The sequence below is a fragment of the Balaenoptera physalus genome (assembly GCF_965194825.1).
Source record: "Balaenoptera physalus genome assembly, chromosome: 17".
Classification (NCBI taxonomy): domain Eukaryota; kingdom Metazoa; phylum Chordata; class Mammalia; order Artiodactyla; family Balaenopteridae; genus Balaenoptera; species Balaenoptera physalus.
Window position 1 is genome coordinate 21,059,726 of NC_138895.1, and position 24,706 is coordinate 21,084,431.

Sequence of the window (24,706 nt, forward strand, 5' to 3'; positions counted from 1 at the left end):
AGATTTCCGTTTATCTAATCGATCGGAATGCCAATAAAATCGATTAAAGGTTTAGTGTTTTACAAACAACCATTTTGTGCTTTTTGATTTTACGTTCAGAATGATTTGAATAAAACTAACGCTCTCCTTTAACATTCTCCCTTAAAAAACACCCAAATCTTTATCGTTTTTTCTTTTATTATTAGAAATGGCCACTTAAAGTTCTAATAGGAAAATTTAAAAAATATATATATATATAAGCAATGGCCGCAATGGTTTAAATTCCATCCTCTTGTTGCTCAAGGTATTTAAATAAAGCCCTTTAAAATCTTGGTGAATTATATATGCGATCTTTCAGTGATTGCGGAATATTAAATTAAACTTAGATAAATCCGCATTGAAGGAGGCAGCACCCAATCCTGAATTTATTTCCCATTTTCTCTAACACCATCACTGCGCTCCTCTCTTTGCAATGACAATGTGCCAAATCTGGGCATTTTGAAAACATTTTCCATATGCTTTAACAGGGGACTGATAGACAAAGAAGAAAAGGAGATGATCTTTTTGCTCTGAGGTATATTTTCCTGAACCTTTTTCTGTTAGACTTTCACTGATAATTATTTTAAAGCAAAAGTTTGAAAATCATTTAATTCTTTTTTTTTCTTTTTTGCTTTCACTTTTTTTTTTTTTTCCTATCTTGTAATTTATATTCCTTAAATGGAATTTTGGTGACAATATAATGTAAAGCTATCATTTCCGTACCTTGGCAAACAACGTTTGTTTCAAAATCTTTGATTCATTTAGCTTGCTAGCTGCCTTTTGTAATTAAAGATGGATTTAATTATACATTTTGTAACTTAGATCAGATGGACTGTTTGTTTGTTGTAGGATTTAATGGTACTTTTGTGTCTAATATTTAGGGATGTTACATACAGAGGTGATGGCTTTTCTTCAACTATAAAGATCTGGACTTATTTTTTTTTTATTTTTGTCTTGGAAATGTGGATGTTTGGATGAATGTAATGTCCTGTTTTAAAATAATTCTATTTAGTGGCTGGAGTTAATATATTGTCTCTACAGCATTTCATTGACTAAATATAGATGTTTTAGGTTTAAAAAGATCACAACTGTATCTTCTATTCAATGAAATCAGTTATTCTTTATTTTGTTTTTCCTCACTTGTCTATCTTTCCCCATCTGCATCGCTGTCTCTTAGAGCTCTTCCCCAGACGGAATGTAAAATTTTCGTTGGATACTCTTGCTGGAAATATCTCCTTGTATTGTGAGAAGGGTGTGCTTGTGACCCTGGATGGAGTGAGTGTGCATGTGTATGGGGTGGGGGGCAGTGGTGGTCCTCATTAATTTGCATAAGAGCTGTAGAAGTGCTTGTGAAGTTAGTGAAGTGCTATTGTTTGGGAAGAGACCTGCCTGATTTTGTTTATAAACACTGAGCTGGTTGCCTAGGGGGAAAGAAGGTCACAGCACTGTCTGAGCCCTGACCTCTGAAAGGCCAGAGGGCGTCTGACTTTTTCTGTCTTTCCTTTCTTCCTCCCTTAATTCTTCCCTCCTCAGACCCTCTATACCTCAGACCCTCTATAACTCCTCTCCCCTCCCCATTCCTTACCTTACCCGTGTCTAACTGTACATAATGACCCCCTACACACACCCCCCCCCACCGGGTCAGAACCTCCAGGGGGGGGGAAAAGGTAAAACCGATTTACTTCGAAGTTAAAGCAAAAACTGGGCTTCAGTCTAGAAAGGTAGAAATATGTATGGGGATATGGAAGTACAGAGATAGAACCCGGGATCAGGAGGGGGTCATTTTTATGTTGGAAAAAAAAAAAAAAAAAAAAAGGAGACTACAGAGGAGAGAAGAACCAGGTTGGGGGAGGGGAGGGGAGGGAATAAGCGAAAGACGGATTTCACTGCCCACAAACACGTACATACACACTCAAAATACCTTTCGTCTTTGAATGTCATTTCATCTAGTTCACTCTCACCATCAAAGAGAGTGTCCATTCTGGATGTTAGGTCATATTTTAATTCTCCCCCCTCCCTTTTTTAATTCTCAAGAAAATATACTTTTTTTCATAGTAATGAGAAGTGGCTCTCCCACACTATTTCTTGAATTATTTCACTAGAAATATAATGCTTGTGACACTTCCCCCAATAAGCCCTGCACTTTCCGATTCACTGTCAACTTCATCGTCTCCCCCTTACATACATACATACCCCCCTCACACACACACACACAAAATAACAGACCTTGGTATCAGGTTTAAGTGTGTTTTGGAAAGGAGTTGCTGAGTTAAACAAAAATGTTAGTTAACAGACTGCCTTTGTTAAATAGCCCCCGGGAGGAGAAGACCCAACAAAAAGAGGGAAAGAGGAGGGGGGCTAAGGATCTGAAAGTGACATAAAGGGTTCCTAACGCTGAAATCACTTGTAATACCTCGTTTCAAACTGCGCTCATCTATAGACCCCGGAAGCGCGGTCAAAAGACTGGGAACCTTTTCCCCTTGGGCTGGGGCTAGTCTTGAGCTGGAGGGAAGCGGGGGAGAGGGAGGTGGGGTATTTATTAGTGACTCAGCGAGGGCAGGGAGGGAGAAGGGGGGAACATCCAGCTCAAGACTCATTAAACCGATTGTAAAGCCCTCAGTGTCCGCCGCAGAGATTTGGGAAATAAAATACGCCGAGGAAAAGTCTGGGAGTGGAAATTACCTTTTGTCTCAATGTTAATTACTCCTTGCTTCCAGCACTCAACACCTAACCACCTGGTAGCCCTTTCTGGTCCTTCCCCAACTCGACGCCGGGTGTCAGGATCCGAGTGCTCTGCAGTGGGCTTGACTCGGCGGGGCAGCCCTGGAAAGTGCAGAAGAGGGTCTAGGGAAAGTTCTGGGTGCGGCGGGGAAACCTCTGCTCGTTTCACTTTGAAATTAAAAGTAGCCAAACGTTCCGCGAAGGCGGCGGTGGGTTCGTGCAGAGTTTAGGGACAGCGGCATGGGGGGCGGGGGGTGTTGTGTGGGGTCAAAGGTTGACGGCGAGGAGTCCGCAGAGACCTGAGAGGAGCAGCTGGGTTTCCTGAAGCCAGGGGCCTAGGAGGAGGGCGCCAGGGGCCGCGGGGCAGCAGCGCAGCCGGGTCGAGCCGGGCGGATCGCGCCCGCGCCCCGGAGCAGCCCGCGGGCTGGGCTCGAGCTCGCTCCCCTCGCCGCGCCCCTGCCCGCGGCGCCGCGCTCCGCGCCTCCGGGCCCACCCCTCGCAGACCTGCGGCCGCTGGTCCCAGCTCCCCTTCGCGCGCTGAAGCGCTCCAAGGCCGAGCCCTGGAGGAAACTCTTGACTCTGTGCTAGTTCCTCTCTGCCCCTTCCCCTCAGCCCATTAACCCTCGACCCTCATCCCAGCTTCTCTTGTTAGGAAGGAGGTGAAAGAGGACGAGGAAGAGATGATTCAAAAGAAAACACACACACATACACACACACAAACGCTAGAAGAGGAATACTCGCTTGCAGAAGGGATTGCAAAAGTGGGCCCCCCTCTTACAAATCCTCCTTCCTTTTGTTTTCTTACTTAGAATTCGATAACTCTCCTCCCCAACACACACACACACACACACACACACACACACACACACACACACACTACTACAGCTGTATTTTTCAGGAAAGAGGGGATGAGGGCATAGAGGAGAAATAGCCACAAAATTTTTAAAATGGTTTTCCTGATTTGACGTTTGGTGTTTTGACATCAATGAGATTAATATTATTGATGATGTTTCAGGGAGAAAAAAGGCAGAAGAAATAAAGGAAAACTTGAAAACGAAATGATCATCATTTCCCTATTCTTCAGTGCCAGAAATAGACCCCTTTCTTCACCTGAGCCTGAAACAGACTTATTGTTCTCAGGTGTTTCCTTCATCATACGCATTTACCAGTCTGAAATCGCAGGAAATGGTTTTTCCATCAGTGAGCTTGTACATGGAGCCCTCTCCCGCAAAGGGCTTGATCTTTTCTGATGTGAACCTGAAAGTTTCCCTGCCTTCATTTCCCCTCACCCTCTTCCCCCTACACGCACCTCAAATTGTTTCTTAAAGCCAGAATTTTTGCTCTCTGGGGTGTCTTTCGGTAAACAGTAATGCTACATAAACGCCTTCTTCACTTGCAAGTTGCAGAGAATTTAAATTTTACCCTCGTGGGCATGTATATTTCTTAAGGCACATGGATAAACCCCACTGAGGTGCAATCAGACACCACTAGCACACCGGTGATACAGTTGCTGTGTGTAAAGGTGGGGCTGTAAAGAAAGTAACTCAAAAATTTTAGGAAGCTGTCCACTTTGGTCAGATTTCCTCCCAAACAAGTTTGAAATGGAATGAAGTCTTTGGAGAAGTAGATAATTTTCTTTCTGTTAATGTTTAGTAGTCCTGGTTTCTAATACACTAGTACATGGACTGACTCTAGATTCTTATGGTGGTGATTTGCTTTTTTCTCTTAATAAAGACCATATCTAGGGTTTATTCTCCACTCCAAGCCTCTGCACTTTCATTGTAACCTTAGCCAGCTGCTGTAGGCAACCAGCTTTCCTGATCAGGGCCTAGGTCTGCTCTTTTGAGGACTATGCTTTTATCCTCCCAGGTGTTTTGTTTGGTTTTTAATCCCATTTGCATCAGTCTTAGGATTTTCCAAATGTTTCCTGATAACGCAAGGTTTCAGGCCCAGAAGTGGTGTGTGTGTTTGCAGGCTCTGTTGTTCCTAGTGCTTGTGCAGTAAACCTTTCTGTTGGTATTTGGTAGATTTGGTGCTTAAGGCCTAAGACAAGGTTTTGAAGCAGATAGTGGCCATCCAGAACTTCAAAGGCCTGTCAACTCAAAAGCAGCTGACGCCTCACCTGTCCAGGAAGCTGGACATTGCAAGTATTTCCTGTTTTTAGCTTGTTTGATTTGTTACTCTCACCTTCTCTCTAGAATTCCTATTTTTGAAACATTGCATAGGTGGTGTCTACTTGTGACCTGCAGTGTAGCAGTGTATCAAGATGCTATCGTTGAGTAGCAATGGAGATATATATATATATATACACACATACATACATATACATATATATATAGTCCATATTCAGTATAGTCCATATTCAGTAGGGGGTATTTAAAAGTATGTCTATTCCTAGTTTTAGTTAATTATCTTTTAATGAAAGTGTCACTCATATTCACATCTGTAATATTGGAAAGAGATAATTAGATTTTCAAATGAGAATCAGCCACCTTAAATTTTGCACCAGAAAATACCAAGTATATTTCATTCTAATGAGATCTGTAGTGGGGTTTTAAAATTCATCATAATGTGCTTCAAGAAAGATAATTCAACACACTCGCAAGATGAAAGGTTTTCTTCCTAAGTCTTCTTAAAGCTATTACACTGAACTTATGCAATTCTGATAAAATATTCAAAAATATTACATAAGGGCTAGAACCGTACCCTCACTATCACCCTCGCAACCATCCCTTATTCTCATTTGAAAGTTTACTTTGACTAAACTAACCGCTTCCATCTTCCACGCCCTGGGTTTTCTTTCCCGCGTGTACAAACGAAAGATACGTGTTCACATTGAGTGCCTGCAGATCCAGAGTGCAATCCCTCCTTTGACATAGGTTGGGCAGAGCGGCATTTGCACACAGCCAGGCACCCTTTATTTACATACATCTGCATATTTGCTCAGGACCCCGCATTTCGCCGTTAAAGTGCTTTCCTGTACGTAGCAGAATAAACTAGGCAGAGAAAACCTTTTCATTGCCCTCACTCCTCTTTCTGCTTAAAGCTCCCTAGTAAACAAATCTCTGGTCCGATAATAATTACTTTGCCTCATTAAAATAAAAACAAATTTTTTTTTCCGAGTGGTTAAAGGGCACGTTTTGGGCGGTATTATGTTTTATTTTCTCCCCCTCCTTGCCGAGTGTGTGTGTGTGTGTGTGTGTGTGTGTGTGTGTGTGTGTGTCTGATGAAGTTTGGGAGTCGCGCGCGCAGGGGCGCGTGGGGTGCGAGCCCCGGAGGTCCCCATCCCCTGCCCTCTGCGTGGTCGCCGCGTCCCGGGCTCCCGCCGCAGCGCTCCGAGCTTCGGAAGCCGCGAGGCTCCCGGGCTGCTCCGAGTCCGGGCTGCGCGTCATTTGCAGTCTGGGGAATGTTGATCACCTCACTAATTACACCTCTCTCTCCCCCCTCTCCCTCTCCCTCTCCCTCGCTCTCCTCTCTCATTCCCAGAGTGCATATCGGGAATAGACACACAAAGACATGCGCACTCAACTTAATCAGCCATTTTTTTAAACAGGGCTAAAACGATAATAATTAGCAGAATAAAGACATATCGGATTTTCATTTCCTTTCCTCCTTTTCCCAACCCCTTCACAACCAAACAGCGAGACCGCGGTCGGCACATGCTTTAACTCCTCCCGGACCCCCGAGGACCGCTCCATGCCCCCCACTTTCTGCTCCAGCGTTTTGATTTTCACCCAATAAAGTTCGAGGATTATTTTTTTAATTTTTTTATTTTTTTTTATTTTTTAATGAACCCTCTCGTTTTACTTGGATGTGATCAGCTGTAAGTAAAATAAAAGCAAAACAAAAAAGAGGCGAAGATCGAGTAGGAACTGCAGGGGAAATGGAAAGTAAGTTTTTTCTTTAACTTTTATTGAGTAGTTTGTGTTAAATTTAGGTCGAGTATCGATTATCTTTCCAGCCTGATCTTGCACAATCTTTGATATTTCGCTCCCTCTCTCTCCCTCTCCGCCTCTCTCCCTCTCTGCCCATGGCTCGCTCGCTCCCGCTCGCTCTCGCACACATCCCCTCAGCCCGACCATCTCTTCCGCTCTGCCCCCCCTTTTCTATCTCTTTCCCCCTTTTTTGGCTCCAGGATTTGCTCCGCCGAGGGAGGAAGGGGGCACTGAAGGACCTGATTTTCCACTTTCTTTGGGGGTGTGTGTGTGTGTGTGTGTGTGCGTTTTTCGGGATTTAACTTTTGGATTAAGTGGCAGATCATCCACGTTTGGCCGAGCAGTTTTCTCTCCTTTTGCCTGTCTTTTCGGGTTCTGTCTCCACTGCGAGCCCGGGGCTTTCTCGAGGCGCGGGGAAGCTGTCAGCTCCGCGGCGGCGCGGACACTGCCAGGGGACCCCGGTCGCCCCGCGCCCCCGCACCCCGGTCGGGATGACCCTTCCTTCGCACCCATCCTCCGAAAGTTTGGACGTTGGTCGGTGGGACTCGGAGCCCCTCTCTCCCTCTTCTCTCCCTGCTCCCCTCCCCTCCCATTCAGCCTCGGTTTTCTCCTCCTCTCACCACCCCTCTTCCCTCGCTCAAGTTCTACGAAGGGCTCTTAGCGCGCCGGAGCGGCGGAGGCCCGCGGCTCCGTGCGCGGTGGGCAAGGGGTTCCGAGAGGCTGGGGCTGCAGGTAGACGCCCGCCCGCCGGGGAGGGAGGCGGCGCGGGCGGCGCGGACCCGGGCGCCGGCGAACGCCAGACAGGTCCGTTAGTAGGCGGGATCGCCGGGCCTCGGGGCCAGGGACCCGGGAGGCGGCCGCAGCTCTCTCCGGGCGCTTTCGCTGCCGGGTGTGTCTTAGACCGGAGGAGAGCTGCCCGCGGCTCGGGGTCAAGAATCTTTTCCTTTCCTTTTGGCGAAGGGCAAGGTGTGTGTGTGTGTGTGTGTGTGTGTGTGTGTGTGTATGTGTGTGTGTGTGTGTGTGTGTGTGTGTGTGTGTGTGTTGGAGTGGGGGGGGGGCTGTGGCCGGTTGTGAGAACTGATTTATTCCCCGGCACCCCCCAAAGGGGTTCCAGGTCTACAAACGAACTTCACCTTCTTCGCCTCTCCCGGCATCAAGTGCGCCTTCCGGCCGGGAGCAGCTAAGGGAAGAGGGGCTGGAATGCGTCGGGTCTCGCCTTCCTTCTACTTCTATCTCGTTCCTCCCTCCCCCCATTCTTTCTGCTGTTTTCTATCGGAAAAATAATAATAAAATTTCTCATGGAATTGTATAAAGTTTCTCTGCCGATGCCCAAGTTACAGAGGGCTCCCCACCCTGCCCCTCCCATCCCCAGTCCCGAAGACGGTGCACTGGTTTGTATTTCTTTTGTTACCTGTGATCCGGGCGGGGGGCTCCTTTCGGCCGCTCGGGTTGGGGTCCGGCCCAGAGACGAGGCTCCGGCGGGCGCCTTTGGCCGCGACTCCTCACTTCTCCGCGCGGTCCTGGTGAGGTCTTAGCTACCGTTCGGTGAGACACCCTCCTTGTAGGTACCAAAGGTTCAGATCGCGAACACGGACCCCCCCCCCACCCCGACCCCTACACACACATACACACTCACACTCAGCACACTCACAGACACACACGGCCTCCCTACTCCCCCCCACCGCCAGCCCCCACCTTGCCTTTCCCCTCCCCCGTTCCAAAAAAAGCACACACACACAACAACAACAACCCCCCCAGACCAAACAAAAACCCAAAGACAAGTTCACTGGCGGAAGATGGTGGATTGACACTGACTCAGACAGAGGCAGGTTCACCAGGAAATCTGGCGGTCCCGATTTCTGACAGTTGCATTTCCTCTCCTTGAGTCCTCCCCCCCCCTTTTTTTTTATTAACTCTGTTCCATGTTTAATCAAGGATCATGTAGATGGCAAAAGGAGAGACAGAGAGAGAGGAGAGAGAGAGGAAGAGAGAGGAGAGAGAGACAAGAGACAGAAGGAAGGCTTTTTTTTTTTTTTTTTTTTTTTATTGTGTTCTCCTGGATTTTCAGTGGCTTGATCCCTATAAACGTGGAGTGGTTAAAGCTCATATGTAGTATTATATTTTTAGTTGGGTGGATGGATGGAAGAGTCAGGGAGAGGCTGCGGCTGCCGCTGCCTTTTCGGATGTTGCTTAGATTAAGGCTGAGACTTGGCTGCGATTGGGACGCGACAGTGACACGGGCATCGATCGCTTCCATTGAGAGCAATGCAAAAACACAGCCCGGGTATGTAACACTCTCGGTGCCATCAACACTTGTTTTACTTTATATTTACTGGCAAAACTGACAGAGCAAGCTCAGACTTTCTCTCTTTCTTTCTTTTTTCCCCTCTTTTTTCTAACTGAAGAATAAAAACAGTTGTGTCTAGAAGTTGTTGGAAAGGATGGTTTAAATACAACAGAAAGGAGAGATTGGGATTATTTCACAGTCTCTGTGACTGACTGTGCTTTAGAGTTTTTCTTCTCCACGGAGGAGCATATTAAAGAAAACGAAGGTTTTCTTTTTTCCTTCCTCTTCTTAAAAAAAAAAAAAAATCCTTAAGGGAATATTTGATAGTTTTCAACGTTTGCGGTTTCAATCAGCAGGAAGGCACACAAAAATAAAAGATGGCTAGCCAGCTGTTTTAACCTCTTGCACCTGGCTTCAGTGTGCGGCTCATAAGGTTTATACAGCTATTTAAAAAAAAAAAAAAAACTGTTCTAATATTTATGGCATAAACTGGGGAGAGAGTATCACTGTGTATTTATTCAGTAGCTGGTTGCTTTTGGATTTTAAAAAGTAAACTCATATTTGTTTTCATTTTTATGAAGATAGAGTCAATGAAATATGGGGGGAATATCATAAATCTGAAAAGTGAGATGTACCTAAGGAACAAAGAAAGGTCAGGTAAACCAGCTGTGTAAGTCAAAGCAATAGCACCCAATTGTGGGGTAGGCAGGGGGAGTGGGCTCTGGGTCTAGGAAGTGAAAGTTGCCACTTAAAGTTAAAAATGAAGGAAACACGCTCAGCTTTATTGTAATCTTTTGCAGTTTTTAGCAGATGAGCTCAGATCTGCCCATTAATTTTGAGCTAGTTGGATTATTTTAAAAGATGCTGTCCCAGCAAAGGAAAACATAAAGGAGGCTGAGAAAATCGCTGTTTAATATTGCAGAATTTACTGCTTCCATTCTGACCATGAGCCTAAATTTACACAATGAAATTTGATTATCTCTAATAACAATATTAGATCCTGCACTGGATGGATGAGAATTGAGGTGGTTTTGTTGATTGCAAGGGTTTAATGTTGCATTTCAGAATCTGATGTGGTTTGGCCTCCCTTCCATTAACTGGAAAACCCCTGAGGTTTTACAATTATTTCTTAAAGATAATACATTTAAGATTGCATTGGTAGGCTGAAGAAAAGTCATAAAGGCAAGAAGGGAAGCCCTTAATAACTCTTGAGATTCAGACATGTTCAGCAGTTAGATTGGCTCTGACTTCACCAAGGGTCGACAATGTGTCATTTCCACGAAGCCAAATTGCCCTCTGCCTATATGATATTAATGTGCAAATCAATATTTCAGGGATTAAATTTCCCTTCTTCATTTTTTATGGTTTCTACCTCAATAAGTCTCAAGTCTATTAAAAGAGGCTGGATGATTTAAAATCTTTCACTGCAGAATGGCTTGTCGTCGTAGTCTTGTTTCACAGACCATTTTAGGATTTTTGTTATAAAGACCAAGGGCATCCTAAAGAAGTTGTGAGGCAATGTAGAGCCAGGCTCCACAGCATAAAGCCCTTGTTCGATTAAGAGCTGAGAGGTGTTGGAAATATATATGTTTATGTAATATAGAGAGATATACACACACATACATTCTGCTGCTTTAAAAATATTATGCTAATCACCTATTGATTTATTTCAAAATCAATTGAAGTTCCTTTCTTATTAGTGATTTGTTCAGCATTCTTGAAGACTGTGTTCATTTTCTTAAAGAGTATGCATGGATTAGCTTGGTGTGAAAGTATTTGGAAGGGATTTTCATCAGGCACTATTTTTCCCAAGAAATATTTCTAGTAACCATTGTAATAACCAAGTATTGGCATTTGCATTGTTGTCGTGGCTCTCATTGCATTTTGGGGCTGAGTGAGTTAGCTGATATCTGTTCATAGAGGCCTTCTTCCATTCGCTTAACATTTATTTCTAACACTTAGTAGGCGCAACGTTTCTTTAACCCTCTTGGAGAAACGCAATGGTAAAAGAAAATATGTGATTTGATGGGAAATAACACAAAGCAGAAATTTGGGAGGTCAAAATAAAAGATTGTGACTTTATCACATAATCTTGGGAAGGCCTACTGTCTATCATTTGGTGGTGTTTTATAGTCTAAAACCATCTGGACCAAGTTCCGCGCAGCTGCACGAATTTCATATGTGATAGAACATTTTTTCCATTCAGTGTGAAATGTTCCTTCCTAAAACACGTACACCAGACTCGCTTAATTTAGTCTGTTAAAAGAAATGCACATGAAAAAGGACAAAAGCCTCTTTAATCTCTGCAAGCTGTTTGTTTTTCTTCAAGATTCCTGTCTGTTTGGGTTTGAAAAGTCATGTTTATTGAGGAGATGATTCTGAGGTGTGACATTAAAATAATATATGATTTTTGGACTGGTGGCCACGCTCCTGCTTCATTTGCAGAACTACTTTTTATGCCTGTCAAAACACAGAGTTAATTTATCCTTATTTACAATTAATCTCAATAAAATTAATCTTAACTATGCTTTATTCAGTGGCTTAAAATATCTAATTATATTCAATTAACTGCTGTCATAGTAATTAACATTGCTTAATTGCCTCTGCATATATTTATGTAAAGCTCATTAGGTGCTGCTGGTTCCTTTTTCCTTTTCTACTTGCTGTTTTTGCTGTTGTCAAATCATTTTCATCTCCCAACGTTCGACAATGTCAGTGACAGCAAACTCTTCCTTAACATTTTTCTTGAAATGAGTGTTATTACTTACCTATGAGAAGATACTAGTTATGAGTCTTTAAAGATGAATCCACACCGCCCCCCCCCAATCCCTTTTCTCTTATCCCTGGTCCCTAGCACATTCACAAAATATTTTCTGTCATTGTTGCTAGAAATATGAGAAGCCAGGTTAAGCTTTGTGTTTATAAATGAGGAGCCTTTCTGTGTCTGCCTAGGGGCTGTACCCACAGGCAGAGTTTCTTTTTTTTTTCCTCTCAGACCATTCTAAGGGTTAAAGACTTCACCAAGGTTCAAACTGAAAAGCGCCCAGGGAAAGTGCATGTGAATATGTACAAGTTTCATGTAATTAGTGCTTAATTATATTAACATATGCAAATTGTCAACTTAGAAGCTTGTTGAGCTGGCAAAGATCAGCTAGGCACAATTGCTGTATTGTTCTGAAACAATAATGGATTTCAAGTTGGATTGTGGAAACACATAACTAGCTATCTAATTTAACTCATACCATGGTGAAATTTCATTAGTCTCCATGGAGACTGGTTTAATTGTGCTGACTAATGTTCTGGGCTGCAGAATGTCCTAAAAAGAAAGCGTTGTTTGCCTAATCCACCTTACAATGACACTTGTTTGTACATGTTTCCCTTGTGTGAGAATTTACATATGCAAATAAATAGTTTCTCTGCCCCATTTGTCATGGCTGTTCATTACCCATGAAGAGGACATTGTTACTAGGCTGTGACTGAGTCTCCCAAGATGGGATAGTGTCAACCAGTCCAGCTACATTCTTTCATAATTTGTTTCTGATTAATAGACCAGAGTGAGACTCCGCGTCTTTGGGCATCTGCAAAGGAAAGGTCAGTTGTGTCACAGAGAAAGAGTTTCTGCTGTAACTGAAGGACTTTTTCTTCCTATGATTCTTCTCCTTTTCCCGCTCATTGGTTCACATAATCATATTTAAAATAATGTATTCTTGTTCTAAGAATGCCTCGACTAATAATCTCTAGTTTCCTAAAGCAGAAAGATAGGAGAAGAAAGGAAATTCTGTTATTGGAATATTAATCCTGTTTTTGACAGAAAGGTAAACTGATATAATTGCTTTTCAGTTGAAGGAATGGGGGTTTATACAAGTGTGAAAGCATCGGAAAAGGATTAGCATTTTTTTGCATAATGAAAAGCTCTGTTGAATAGGGTTCTGAATGGCTGACTGAATGACCGAGATGAAAGGAAGATGAAAATGCAGCCTCCTCTTTCTTTATGCCTATGCTCTGCTCGCTCTAAAGTTATGTTTGTCCAAGACTTGAGAAAACAAGCAGGGGCTCAGATTTCAGCAACTTTATAAGATGCCCTGAGTTTTCATCATCACTGGGAAGTAATATGTATGACAATAGTGCAGCTAGAGGACGATAAACAGAGGTTTGTATATAGAAGAGTTTTCAGAAACATGCTAGGCTAGCCAAATATTGACAATTGGGTATCAAGAATTCCCAGCACTTTGCTGGCAAAAACAGTTATTTCAGAAGAGGCCAATAGTATGGTGTGGATATCTCATGCAGTTAATAATGGAATATATGGTGCTCCCTCCCCCATCCCCTACCCTATCGGCTATAAATAGTTGTCTCAGTTGGTAGAACACTTCACTTGGGAAAGAGTTGTGTATTCTGACTTTTTGGCAATGTTAAGTGTTTTAAGTGGCCTATCAGCTTTTCGGGCTAGGAGGGGCTGGTAGAAGAGGATACAGAGTTATTTTCTTAGGATTTAATTCATCTTCATGTTGCTTTGTAGGAGTGTTGTGCATTTCATTTAGAGATAAGTCTTTCTGAAAGTGTCTAAGTACTCTTGGAAACATTTGCAGTAGGGTTTTCCCTTGTCACTAGTTAGGGCTGTAACTGGTTATCAGTTGACGTGATCAGGGCTCTTAATGATGTTTCTTCAACCATAATTAGGGCAGTTAAAATACCATAAGTGTTAAGACACTTTCAAAGGTGGGAATTGGTTCTTTTGTACATATGTAAATCAAATACAGTGTGGATAATCATTTATATGTATACATTTTAAACAAGCTCTTTCCGGTTTGGGGTCACCACAAATGAGCCATTGAAGGCTACCCCAGAACAGGATTGAAAGGTTCCGCCAGATATTAACCTAACTTGTTTTGTCACTAGATTGTAGAACTTCTATTTGCCTCATCACTTTAACTGTTCAGTTGCTATTCAGTACTGTTAAGATGGTTACATGGAAACTTGCGGAATCAGAAGTGTTTTCACATAAATTAAAGTGTAAAGGTTGCCTCTTGAGTACAGAACATTGTAAGGGAAAAGTGTTTGATCTTTGTTATATAAAGTCACCAAAATTCTTTACTAGAGCCCTTTAGAAAAATTGTCAAGAAATTCTGGATTGTTTCAGAAACTTTTCTGGTTAACTTTATGGATATGCTTGCAAAAATCTTAAAAGAACAAAAAAATCCACATGGAGGCTATTCGTTTACATGCAGCAGGGCTTATTAAGGTATTTCCATAAGAAAAATGTGTTAATTTAAAAAATAAATTCATTTATATTTTAAGACATTGTTAACCAAGCACCATGTGTTGTAACTGGCAGCTTTCCAGCCACCATGGAAGTGGATCCCACATGGGTTAATAGTAGCTTATGTGATGTCTGCATTCTTAGGAAATGGGCAAAAGCCCAGGGTATTCTGATATCAAGATTTTTAGGAATCAGACAGAAAGCAGAATATATGTTTATATGTGAACAGATGGACACATGTGAGAACTAAAAGTGCACAATTTCTCTTGGCACTTGTTTTAGTTATCCCTGATGATATAACCAAGATCTTAGTGCGCTCACAGTCTTTGATGGCTAAGGACAAAATGGTCTTTTAATGAGGGCTCAATGGCATTATTTTCTTGTATATGGATTGTTCCCCCTGTGATCTTGCTGGATTTGATGTTCTGTTAATTCCCTAGTTTCAGAGGTTCACAAGTTGCCCTGAAAGTTTGATACGGTTTCACGTTTGACATACAATCCTCAGTCCAGGAATGGCCGCTCCCCACTCCCCTATTCTTTTCAAGGTTTGGGAGTGAACTAAAATATTTGCCATTTTGAGGCACTTTTGAATGTACGCACACAACCTAAAAATGGCTTGACACTAAAGTCGTATTTGGCAAGCAGCTTGTCTCTGGTATAATTAGCCACTTTAACATTCTAGAGATTGAAAAAATAAACAAATACAATTTAAGAATTTGGGCAGCTTGACTTAGTTAATGTGTCATAATGCCCTGATGGTCCAAGACAAGTCCTGAGTAGGTGTTTTAGTCATTCAGGTCAGGGGTTCACACACTAGCATCATATATTTAGATGATTGATCATTTCTAATGTTTGCTTGTCCTGGGGAGACGACAGTGCACAGTTGATAATTTTTGAATGGTACACATTATAGCACGTACCTCTAGGACAAAGTTTATAGGTTCCATTGTGTTCTAGCTGTACAAACAGAAAGCGTTCTGCAGGCATTTACTCAGATCTAAATCATTTTAACCAGGGAAAATCGACTTTTGGGTTAAAATATGCATTTTATAACTGTCCATAAAATTCTTTTCCTTCACTGTAAAGAAGAAAGGAAATCCATAGTTTTAACAATGTTAAAATACAAAAACATATGAGCTGGTGTATGCCACCTGGTTGTACCGTTAATAACAAAACAAAACTTTCTAAGAGGGAAGTTTATAAAGAATCTTAAAATTTGCCTGATTGGAAGAATAAATTGAAGAAGCCCAATCATATCCTAAAGTACCTTTATTAAACCTGAAAGGCTTTACTAATGTAGATTTTCTAAAATATAGTTCATAGTACTTTTCCCCCATACATTTAGGAATAAAGCAATTCATACTTAAAATTTCCTGAGCCCACTAATGAATGGAGAGTGAGTCATATCCTTTGGTTTAATAGATACAAGCTAGGAGTGTGTATGCAGACACACACACACACCCCTACCCTTTTTCCATGTTAATGTCTCTCTTTCCTCTTCAGATGTGTTTATAGGGGTAGCCTGTGCGGTGTTCCTCTGTAGACTGAATTTCTTTCATTTTCTAAAAAGTGGCCAACACGATCGCAACAGAAAAGAGCAGGTAGGGTGGTAAGACAACTGGAAACTATCAAAGGGCTAAATCCTAGAAACTTCCTTATAGTTCTTCAGTTCAACCAGCTCATTTTAAAATATGGCACACTGAATTCTGGAGAAGTCAACGTTGAGTCAGCCAGCAAGGTAGGAACATGTCAGGACAAGAAGTCAGCTGTCCCAGCTCTAGGACCAATGGTCACTCAACTATATTGGCTGCTCAGAAAAGGGTTTGTTCTGTGAATGAATACAAATGTGGTAGAAATGGGGAAGAGAAGAAAAGGCAAATGTGCAAAGGTAATCCAACAGTGATGTTGTCTCCTCTGAGAGAGTGAGTTCCCTGTTACTGAAAGGAGACCAGTAGACTCTGGATGGCCTATTACCATTGTGACTGGAAGCGTGCTTTCGTGTTAAGTAAGAGGTTAGACTAGGTACTTTGAATGGTCAAGATGAGTCTACGATTCATGAAAGTACTAATGATCTCAGTGACTTAAAATGTATTCTTAATAATGATGAACACAGTGTGAAGAAGAAAGAGGTTTCTATTTTGTGGAGGGAAAGTAAAGACAAAGCTGTGGTGTTTTAGAGGCAGCATAGTGTAGAGAAAGAATGACCCTTAGTTTAAAACCAGACATTCTTTTGATTCTGTTTACTTTGGACTCCTTTTTCCTTTTAAATGAGTTTGTTTAACTTAAGTCTTAGATATTTGAAAATCTACTCCAATTTTTGACAACTCAATGACCAATAGAAATCTTATTAGATCTATAAGACACTTGGGTTAAATTCTTGTTATAGATGACCTTATCAAAGTTATTTAATCTTTTTGAGCTTCAGATTCCTCGTTTGTATCTCAGAGTTGCTGTAGAGCTTACCTAAGGCTAAACTGTTGTGAACATATTAAAATAAGTGAATGTGGACAGGGCCCGATATCCTTCGTTCCCCTTTTCTTTATTGTCAATAGCTGGTTTTGATATAATGCTCTACTGACGAGTACTTGATAAAGCAAATCTACATAGACCTTTTGAATAGAGATGCCCCTCTCCCTGACAAGGGAGGGAGATAGGAATTAGTCAAGGGGGATGCCTAAGAGGTAGGACCAAAGGGTAGTCTCCTTCTTCTCATGTTTTCTCATTGACGGATACCTAGATGACATCTAGCTGGATAGGCCTCCACCTCATTATTTGCTACTCCATCATCACAAGTTGCTTCAGTTTTGAGGGGTTTCTAGATGATTTTAATGCATTTCTGGGATCTTTTTATAAGAAGCAAATTAGAACAGAAACAGTTTTAAAATAATCCAGAACTTAGTCTATCCATAGGAACTCAAGATCCCAGACTGTCCATTATATACAATAGAAGAGACCACAAAGCTTATTTCAGCATTGAAGCTGATCCTACCTGTTTGAAAGCCTTTGAATTAGAGGTTTTCCCCAAACTGGATTAGATGTCATAGCAATACCTTTTTATATACTTGATGTTATGATATTTTGATATGCCATGAAAGAAGAATAAATACTGTTTACATGGCACCCTGCTGACCAAAATTTATACCAACCTAGAGAAAAGATCCAGTTATTAATAACCCAGTAATATTATAGAACCCTTAAATTTTCTTGTGGGAATTTTATAGCCAAGTTATGAGTCTCCTCTTGGCTTATCTCATGGAGGATATCACAGTCCTTTATCTTTCCATAGGAATGCATTACTCAGAGAAGGACGACCCAGGTTCAAAGGTGATAAGAGTCACGATAAGGGTTAATAAATTTATAAACACAATTTTTCGATCCTCTAAACTAAAATCTATTTCTCTTATGGTTTTTCTTTTTGATTTTTAAATTCATAATAATTTCCCATTGTGTTACATGTAAGATACACACTTAAAATTATTCTTTATATTTTTATGGAAAATATAAGTGTATTTTGGATAGTAATTTCCCAGATTTGAGTTTGATTTTTGCTTGACATTTATAATATATATTTAGTTCACAATCTTTGCTCAAGTTTTTCTTAAAAATAAAAGTGTGTGCCTTGCCTACGTTCTGGTCATTTATAAGTGGCCCTGGACTTAACCGTTCATTTGAAGCACATTTATTTAAGGCTAAGCATTTATTGAATACTGATAGGGTAGGATACATTTCATTGGAAGAAAATAATTAGCATCTTAGCATTTTTCATGATGCTTGTTTAAGTTTCTCCTCAAATAAATTTCAGTCTCCATGAGGGCAGCACCCATGTCTGTTTAATCCCTGTATTCACAGTGATGGACAATATTGGCAAATCCTTGGTAAATATCCTCAATAAATACATGAATACATGAAAAAATATGATTGTTAATTACAAACATAAATAGAACACTTCAGTTTACTATACTACTGGAATCTGCCTCTCCTCTTGAAATCTGGGTATTGAAACAAAATGCGACCTTAAAAACATCTGGGTCTGTCTTGGAATATTCCATAGGGAAAACTATCTTCCAGCACAATCTAAATGGGTTTTTGTATTAGAACCATAGCTTGTTGCAGTCGGAAGGGATATAGCACAATCCCCTGGTTTAACCCATAAGGAAACTGAAGCTCAGAGAAATTTCCGGGAAATATCACACAACTACAGGGCACAGCCAATGAGAATCGTGTGTGTGTGTGTGTGTGTGTGTGTGTGTGTGTGTGTGTCTCCTTCAGCAAATCATTTAACATTTTTCAACTTAGTTGGTTGAGCTCCTCCCATATCCAAAGATTCTGTAATATTAATATGAGAATAATTTCTGTTATGCTGGAGATTTTTTCATTTGTGGAATTTTTCCAAGCAAAGGATGCTTTTCAGTTGGTACAATTTCTATGATGACCGTAGAGCCAGCTGACTGCTCTGGGATTGTAAAGCTAAACTGCTCGAGATAGAACAAGAATTGCCTGAAAGGTGAAAACTTGCAGGAAAAATGGGGCGGGCCACTTAGTTCTTGAAATGAAACAGGGTGCAGATTAGGAATCATTGTGGTTTGCCAGAAGTTGCTGGTCATAGAAGCCTGTTTAAGTGCTCACTGTCAACAAGGAAGTCATGGGCAGCACTTAAAGTGGCTCACCTCTGATTTATTCATAAACCTCACACGAGCACTTGGCTTTGTTCTTGCTCTAGTAAGGGGGACTGATGCCAATAAGCACAGGAATAAAGAGCTCCTTGCATGGTCCAGTAGTGAATAGCACTTTACCTCAAAGCCTGACCTCCTTTCCCGAGGTCTGTTATGCTACAGTCGACTCTGATTGGCTGAGCGTTCTCAGATGAATTGACAGAAGAGGTTATAACAGTTATCTACTCTGTAAACTCCATAGTATAACAAGAACTGTGTAACTGGAACTTGGGTTCTAACTTAACCTAAAGGTTGCGGCATTCATGCTAAATGGAAAAGTTTCCCTTTCCCCTCTTTTTAAAGCTTGAAGAGTTTCACATTTAATAATGGTCAGAAAAAGATTGCTCCTTTCTAATTGAAGAAGACAATGACCTCGGAGGGAAATGGGTTTTGACAATCCCTTTTTCCATTAAAATGAATTTAGAGAGATTTAGTAACGTAGGGAATTAAGGGTTCGAGAGTAAAATCCGTCCTACACAGGGGTGGGGGTCGGGGTGTGTAGAAACAAAGAAATGGGCTTGCAGATTGATTAGCCGTGTTTATCTGAGAAGCTTTATTTGTGCCACTTCACAGATTATGCTCTGCTCCAGCCGCCCCTCTGGAGGGGAAGGGGCCTTTAAGAGACAGTCAGATGGCTGGTTTGCTGGGGCAGAGGTTGAGTCGAGTTACTTAAATCCCCAGAGCAACATTTAGTTAATGCTAGTCTTTTTTTTTTTTTCCCTTCCCCGATCCTGTCCACTCTGGCTTCCCTTTTCTCCTTTTGATGAAGTTGGTCTCTTACTCCTTAAAGTGCATATATTTACACAAAAATTTCCTCAAATTTTCACAACACATTAACCCAGAAGAGCCATATTAGGAGATGGTGATGAGAGTTAATGATATATCTTTAGATAAAGCCATCCTCCCGTGCAATCACATCAGAGTCATCAGCTCATTTGTCATGGCTGAAGTGAAAATGTCAGGACCAATGAGTGTATGAGTGCTGAAGGGGGCGAAAGGGCTTTTGGAGAAAGATATTTTTGTGCTGGGAGTCGGCCATGGCTTAGATTTAGCTCCAGGGAAATATTGGGATTAGCCAACACTGTGTACAAATCCTTAGCATAACAGAATTAGTTGGGAAAATGGAGAGGTGGGGGTCATGAGGATGGGCACATTTCTGGAGACATGCTCTAGGCTGCAGGCCAGAAACTATGGTAAAGAATGAGACGATTTGTTAAAAGTATTTTAAGGCATGTGTTGTATGCAGTCTCATTGACTCCGGGAAGATTGAAGTCGTAGATTTGAATGGCATCAAGGGAAGGCCTGCCATAATGTACACTAAACATGTATACATGGCTTTTGTTTTAAATTTAGCTGTATTAAAAGAATTTTGACCCTAACATCTAAACATGTTTCAGGGAGGTAGTATTCGAGCACACAAAGATAATATTCAGGCATAAAGCACTTTTGACAGTACCTTTAGAGTGGAAGTTAATACTTAATTTAAATAACAGTAATTATGCTGGAATACTTGTTGCATTGTTGGGTTTACACAAAACCCAGAAGCTAAACTTTCTTTACACAGACTTCACTCTGAAACTTTAATTGAAAAGTAACTGATTTTCTTTAGCTCCAGAAGTTCTTATCTTTGAGAGACCAGTACTAGCAGATTTATTTCATTTTGGATCCAGTGAACTGTTCTCTTTCAGATAATGTACCCATACAGCCTTTGCTTGTTTAATTCTATTGATTTACAGTGTTAAAGTGAAATAATCTGATACCTGTTTCCTGCCCTTTGAGTATTTGTCGTCAAAGAGGCTGATTAGTTTTTTTTCCCCCAGCTCTTTAGCAGTTTTAAATGTATAATTATCATTGCATGTCATTTGATAGCTGCACTAATTGCTGCCAACTATTGTCTGTTTGCACTTAATGCTGAAACCTGATCAACATCCTGCTTTGGTTGATGTTTGGTGGTAAACTTTAATTAACTCTTATTGCATTGAAGAAGAGTTCAGGCTTGGTGCTAACTAATCATTTACCTTCATTATGTCCTGACAGCTCCACTTGTTCTTGGTCCTAATAGATACACCAGTCAGTAAATAAACCTGCAAACCTTATGCCTTGTAGTTGCTCCACACTGATATTTTGCTACTTAAAGTATAAGATAATTGGGCCCAGATAATTAGTTAGTTAGTTTAGTATCTCTAGTTCTGCAGACACTAATCTTAATTGCCTCTTTCATGCTGGACAATTTCATTTTAATAGAAACTGTAGATTTGAGATAACATTATTCCTTCAACATGGTTCCTATGAACATGCATCTTTTGAATCAATACAATTAACCTTGTCTCCTGTTGGAATTCTTGTCATTATTTTTCCTGAAATACTTTTCCTGTAATGATATTGAAGTTAAAGTAATCAGGTTACCAGCAGATCATGTAAAATTCAACTCAAAATTGCTGGCTGCTTGATTTTAATTTGTCTGACATCAAGTTTGTTTGAAAAGGGATAATATGTGGGTAAACTAAGGAGCTTATAATTATGGTTGACGTTTGTTTGCTTATAATGAAATTTAATTACCGTGCATACATTTAAAACACAAAAGTTAATTACTGAATTGCGCACTTCACTTAATGGACAGCAGTCAAATTAACTTTCAGGCCAAACAAACAAACAAACAAACCACACACATACACAAAAAGCAAACAAGAGGCTCTTCATAATAGAAATAAAAAAACCAACAAATCTGAGTGATCAAACATAAATTTGCCAATATTTCATCCGGAAGAAACTTTTCATTCCACCTAGGTTCTCTATGTTAGCCCTAATGTGGTTTCTAATATAAAATAATTTAAAATATCTACATGGGATATAAAAAGAGACTTGCATTTGATAGACTAAGAGTCTTAGATAGTAAGAGGGCACTTGGTAGTGATTTAAGAAATTACGCATATAACTTTCTTCATTAAAACTATTTTGAATCGTTGGAAATCATTGCCCTGGGAATAGGATTGTTTGCTGGGATACCTGACCTGCGATTAATTTTATGAAGATAATTATGGTAGGTTTAGCCTGCAAGGAATGACATTTTTCCAAAAAAAAAAAAAAAAAAAGAATATACTTACACTACTATGCTTATGCTATATTGGTTATGAGATCATATTGTGGGACTCATGAAATACAAATAATTATTGTTTGTTTAATTAATATTTAAATGAGGAAACAATTACAATTGTTTCCTCATTTAAATATTTAGTTGTCAGTATTTCAATAATGAATTTTATATATTAATAGACAAGAAAAAAATGCATGTATATGTTTATGTTAGGATATATTGTCTTCACATTGTATATCAGAAAAATGTATGTGTGGAATGGTTTTCACTAGTCTGGTAAATCCGTTTCTGAAGCCAAATATTCTATAGTTATATTTACCTTAATGAAACCAATTAAGATGAATTTTTTAAATGTTCCTATGTGACAACTTAAAAGCATTATCAACTAAGCATTCTTAAATTGGGTGTATGCCAGAGAGATTAGTCAATTACGTTTTAAAGACTAGAAATATAAACATATAAAAAACATGGCAAATATGATTTATAAATTTTAAAAACGATTAATTTAGTACATGTTTTTCCAAGGAAAACCAAAGGGTTCCATGTTTAAACTTTCTATTTCAAAGTTTTATTTACTTGAAATTTCAAATATAGTAGGGATTGAGGAAGAGGGGTCTGAGAAGGGAAAATGATTCTGTCCATAGCTGAGATGCTTTGTAAAATGAGGGTAATTTACACAACCTTTTAGTATTTCCAGAGAGTATATTTATATGTGTTTTAATATAACACCAGTTGATTGATTTGTAGATTAATATTTATTTAGGGAAAAAAATTAAAAGGATCATAGAGTCATTTAACTCTAATCCTACTTTGCATAGACGAGACAAAGGGAAGATGATTAATACTTAAGTATGGCTGGGTAATGGCATCCAGAGGTACCTTTTTCTTCTATAAAGAAAGCAAAAAAAAAAAAAAAAAGGTCAGTATATTCTCACAGTATTGGCAAACAACAGCTTTCTAGTAATGCTTTAGCTGATTAGGACATCCTTACCCTTTAATGAAGCAATCACTACAAAGCCCCAATGTCAGCTGGAATACTGGCAAAACAGTATCAAAGAATCAGAGAGAGGCACTGAACATAATTACAGTTCATGTCCTTTCTCACACCAATGCAAACTATTCATTTTCAATTAGAATGAATATGAAAATTAGAAATCAGCTAGATTGGTTAAAAGGACCAAAGTTTGTTTACAGAGGATAGCTACAGTATTAGGTCCATTTTGCTCACTGATTATGAAATTTTCCTGAAGCAAACAAATAAAATGAGTCATATAATGGTGTAATTTGGTTAAGGAGAGATTATTGATTTCTCTCCAAGGAAAGTAGCTGGAGTTTGATTAAAGTTGCGAAGAAAACTGAGTAAAATTCCTATTTCCCACAACTAATCAAATTAAGAACTATCGGACCCATTGGCAAAGAGTACTTTTCCTCTTTAGTTCTCCAACACATGTGTTTAATGACATGTAATTGTCATTTAAAGTCCATGGAGGTTTAGAGATGAGAGAGAGAATGAGGGAAAATGAGGCTGGAAAGAGAGGGAGAGGAAGAGGAAGAAAAAACGAGAGGCAGAAGCATCGATTATAAGGGTCCTGTTTATGAGAAGGAAATAAATCTGCACTGAATAGCTAATTTAGGTTTTAATGAGAAAAATGAGAGGAAAACAGGGGAAAATGACTTCATTGACTTACACACTCCTGTTTGTCTTTGTCAACTTTCCCGTTTTAAAAATGTGCTTGGTTTAGGTGCTTACTATATTTGGTTACATCCTTCTATTCAAACTTAATTACCTTCTCCCCTTTGTCGTGACATGGGTGGAAAGTTTTTGCCGTGTCAGGAGAGGTCGTCACACATTCTTTTGCAGCTCTGTTCATTAATTCCTTCTTGCAGAAGCATTTTCTCTCGTGCTGGGAAGGTAGAAGGGTGTAACAGAAGACCCCTGAAACATCAGCAGGAAGCTCTAAGCTGGTTAATGCAGTATAATTGTCTGGACATAGACTGGTCTTTGTTTGTGTGGTTCACTCCGAATCAGCTGTAATTAACTCCAGAGTGTTTCCAGATTGCCAGCAAAGAAAAATTACAGCTTTTCTGTTTTAAATTGTAAAGCTCACAAACATTAACTATGCAGATCGCTTTTACTTTGATATATTTCTATCCTGCAAGAAAAAAAAAGCTTATTTGCCCCGCCCCCATCTCGAAAAATGTGCTTTTGTTAAGTTACGTAATTTAGTGTCTATTGGAACATAATGGTTCCTTAATAGTTTGGTTTGAAATCTTTTTACTCAATATTTTCAATCCTTTGACATCCTTGTATTTGCCTTCTTTATTGCTAACGTTTTTAATACTGCAATGGGGAAGATGTTATGCAATCTTTAATGGAATACTAAACATATACTAAAATAAGCAAATCGCAGAGAAAGCTGAGTAAAGAAAACCACCAGCAACCAACTTAAAAGACTGAGATCAAATATGTATTCTGACGTAACTGGTGCTTCTACACAGGTACTTTACCTGTGTTTTGATATACATCAAAAGCCAGATTTCACTACCCTCTCGTCTTGGTCAGCACACCACACCCTTCTAAAAGCTTCTGTACAGTAGTTTGTAATTATGAATTCCAGCATGGGTAAAAATGAGGTAGCAGTGTGAGCTAATACAGCCTAGGACACAAAAGATCTGTCA

General features: G+C 40.2%; 1 protein-coding gene and 1 long non-coding RNA gene across 11 annotated transcripts in view; one reads left to right on the plus strand and one right to left on the minus strand.

The window, feature by feature from the left end:
• LOC309646377 overlaps positions 1 to 8,582 on the minus strand; it is a 52,051-nt gene extending 43,469 nt beyond the window's left edge. For 2 of the 5 annotated variants that reach the window (XR_014255318.1, XR_014255319.1), the window contains exons 1-2: positions 8,086 to 8,270; positions 2,701 to 2,841 (exon numbers count right to left, since the gene is read on the minus strand). This is a non-coding gene — a long non-coding RNA (uncharacterized lncRNA). Of the gene's footprint in view, positions 1 to 2,700; positions 2,842 to 8,085; positions 8,271 to 8,489 lie in introns of those variants that run through there. The other 3 variants (XR_014255316.1, XR_014255317.1, XR_014255315.1) reach the window with 2 other exon arrangements.
• The window catches only part of ZFHX4 (zinc finger homeobox 4), a 180,631-nt gene continuing 159,172 nt past the window's right edge, over positions 3,248 to 24,706 (plus strand). For 5 of the 6 annotated variants that reach the window (XM_082432575.1, XM_082432572.1, XM_082432576.1 and 2 more), the window contains exon 1: positions 3,248 to 6,629. The gene's annotated coding sequence lies outside the window, so the exon portion shown is untranslated. Of the gene's footprint in view, positions 6,630 to 8,404; positions 8,959 to 24,706 lie in introns of those variants that run through there. The other variant, XM_082432574.1, reaches the window with a different exon arrangement.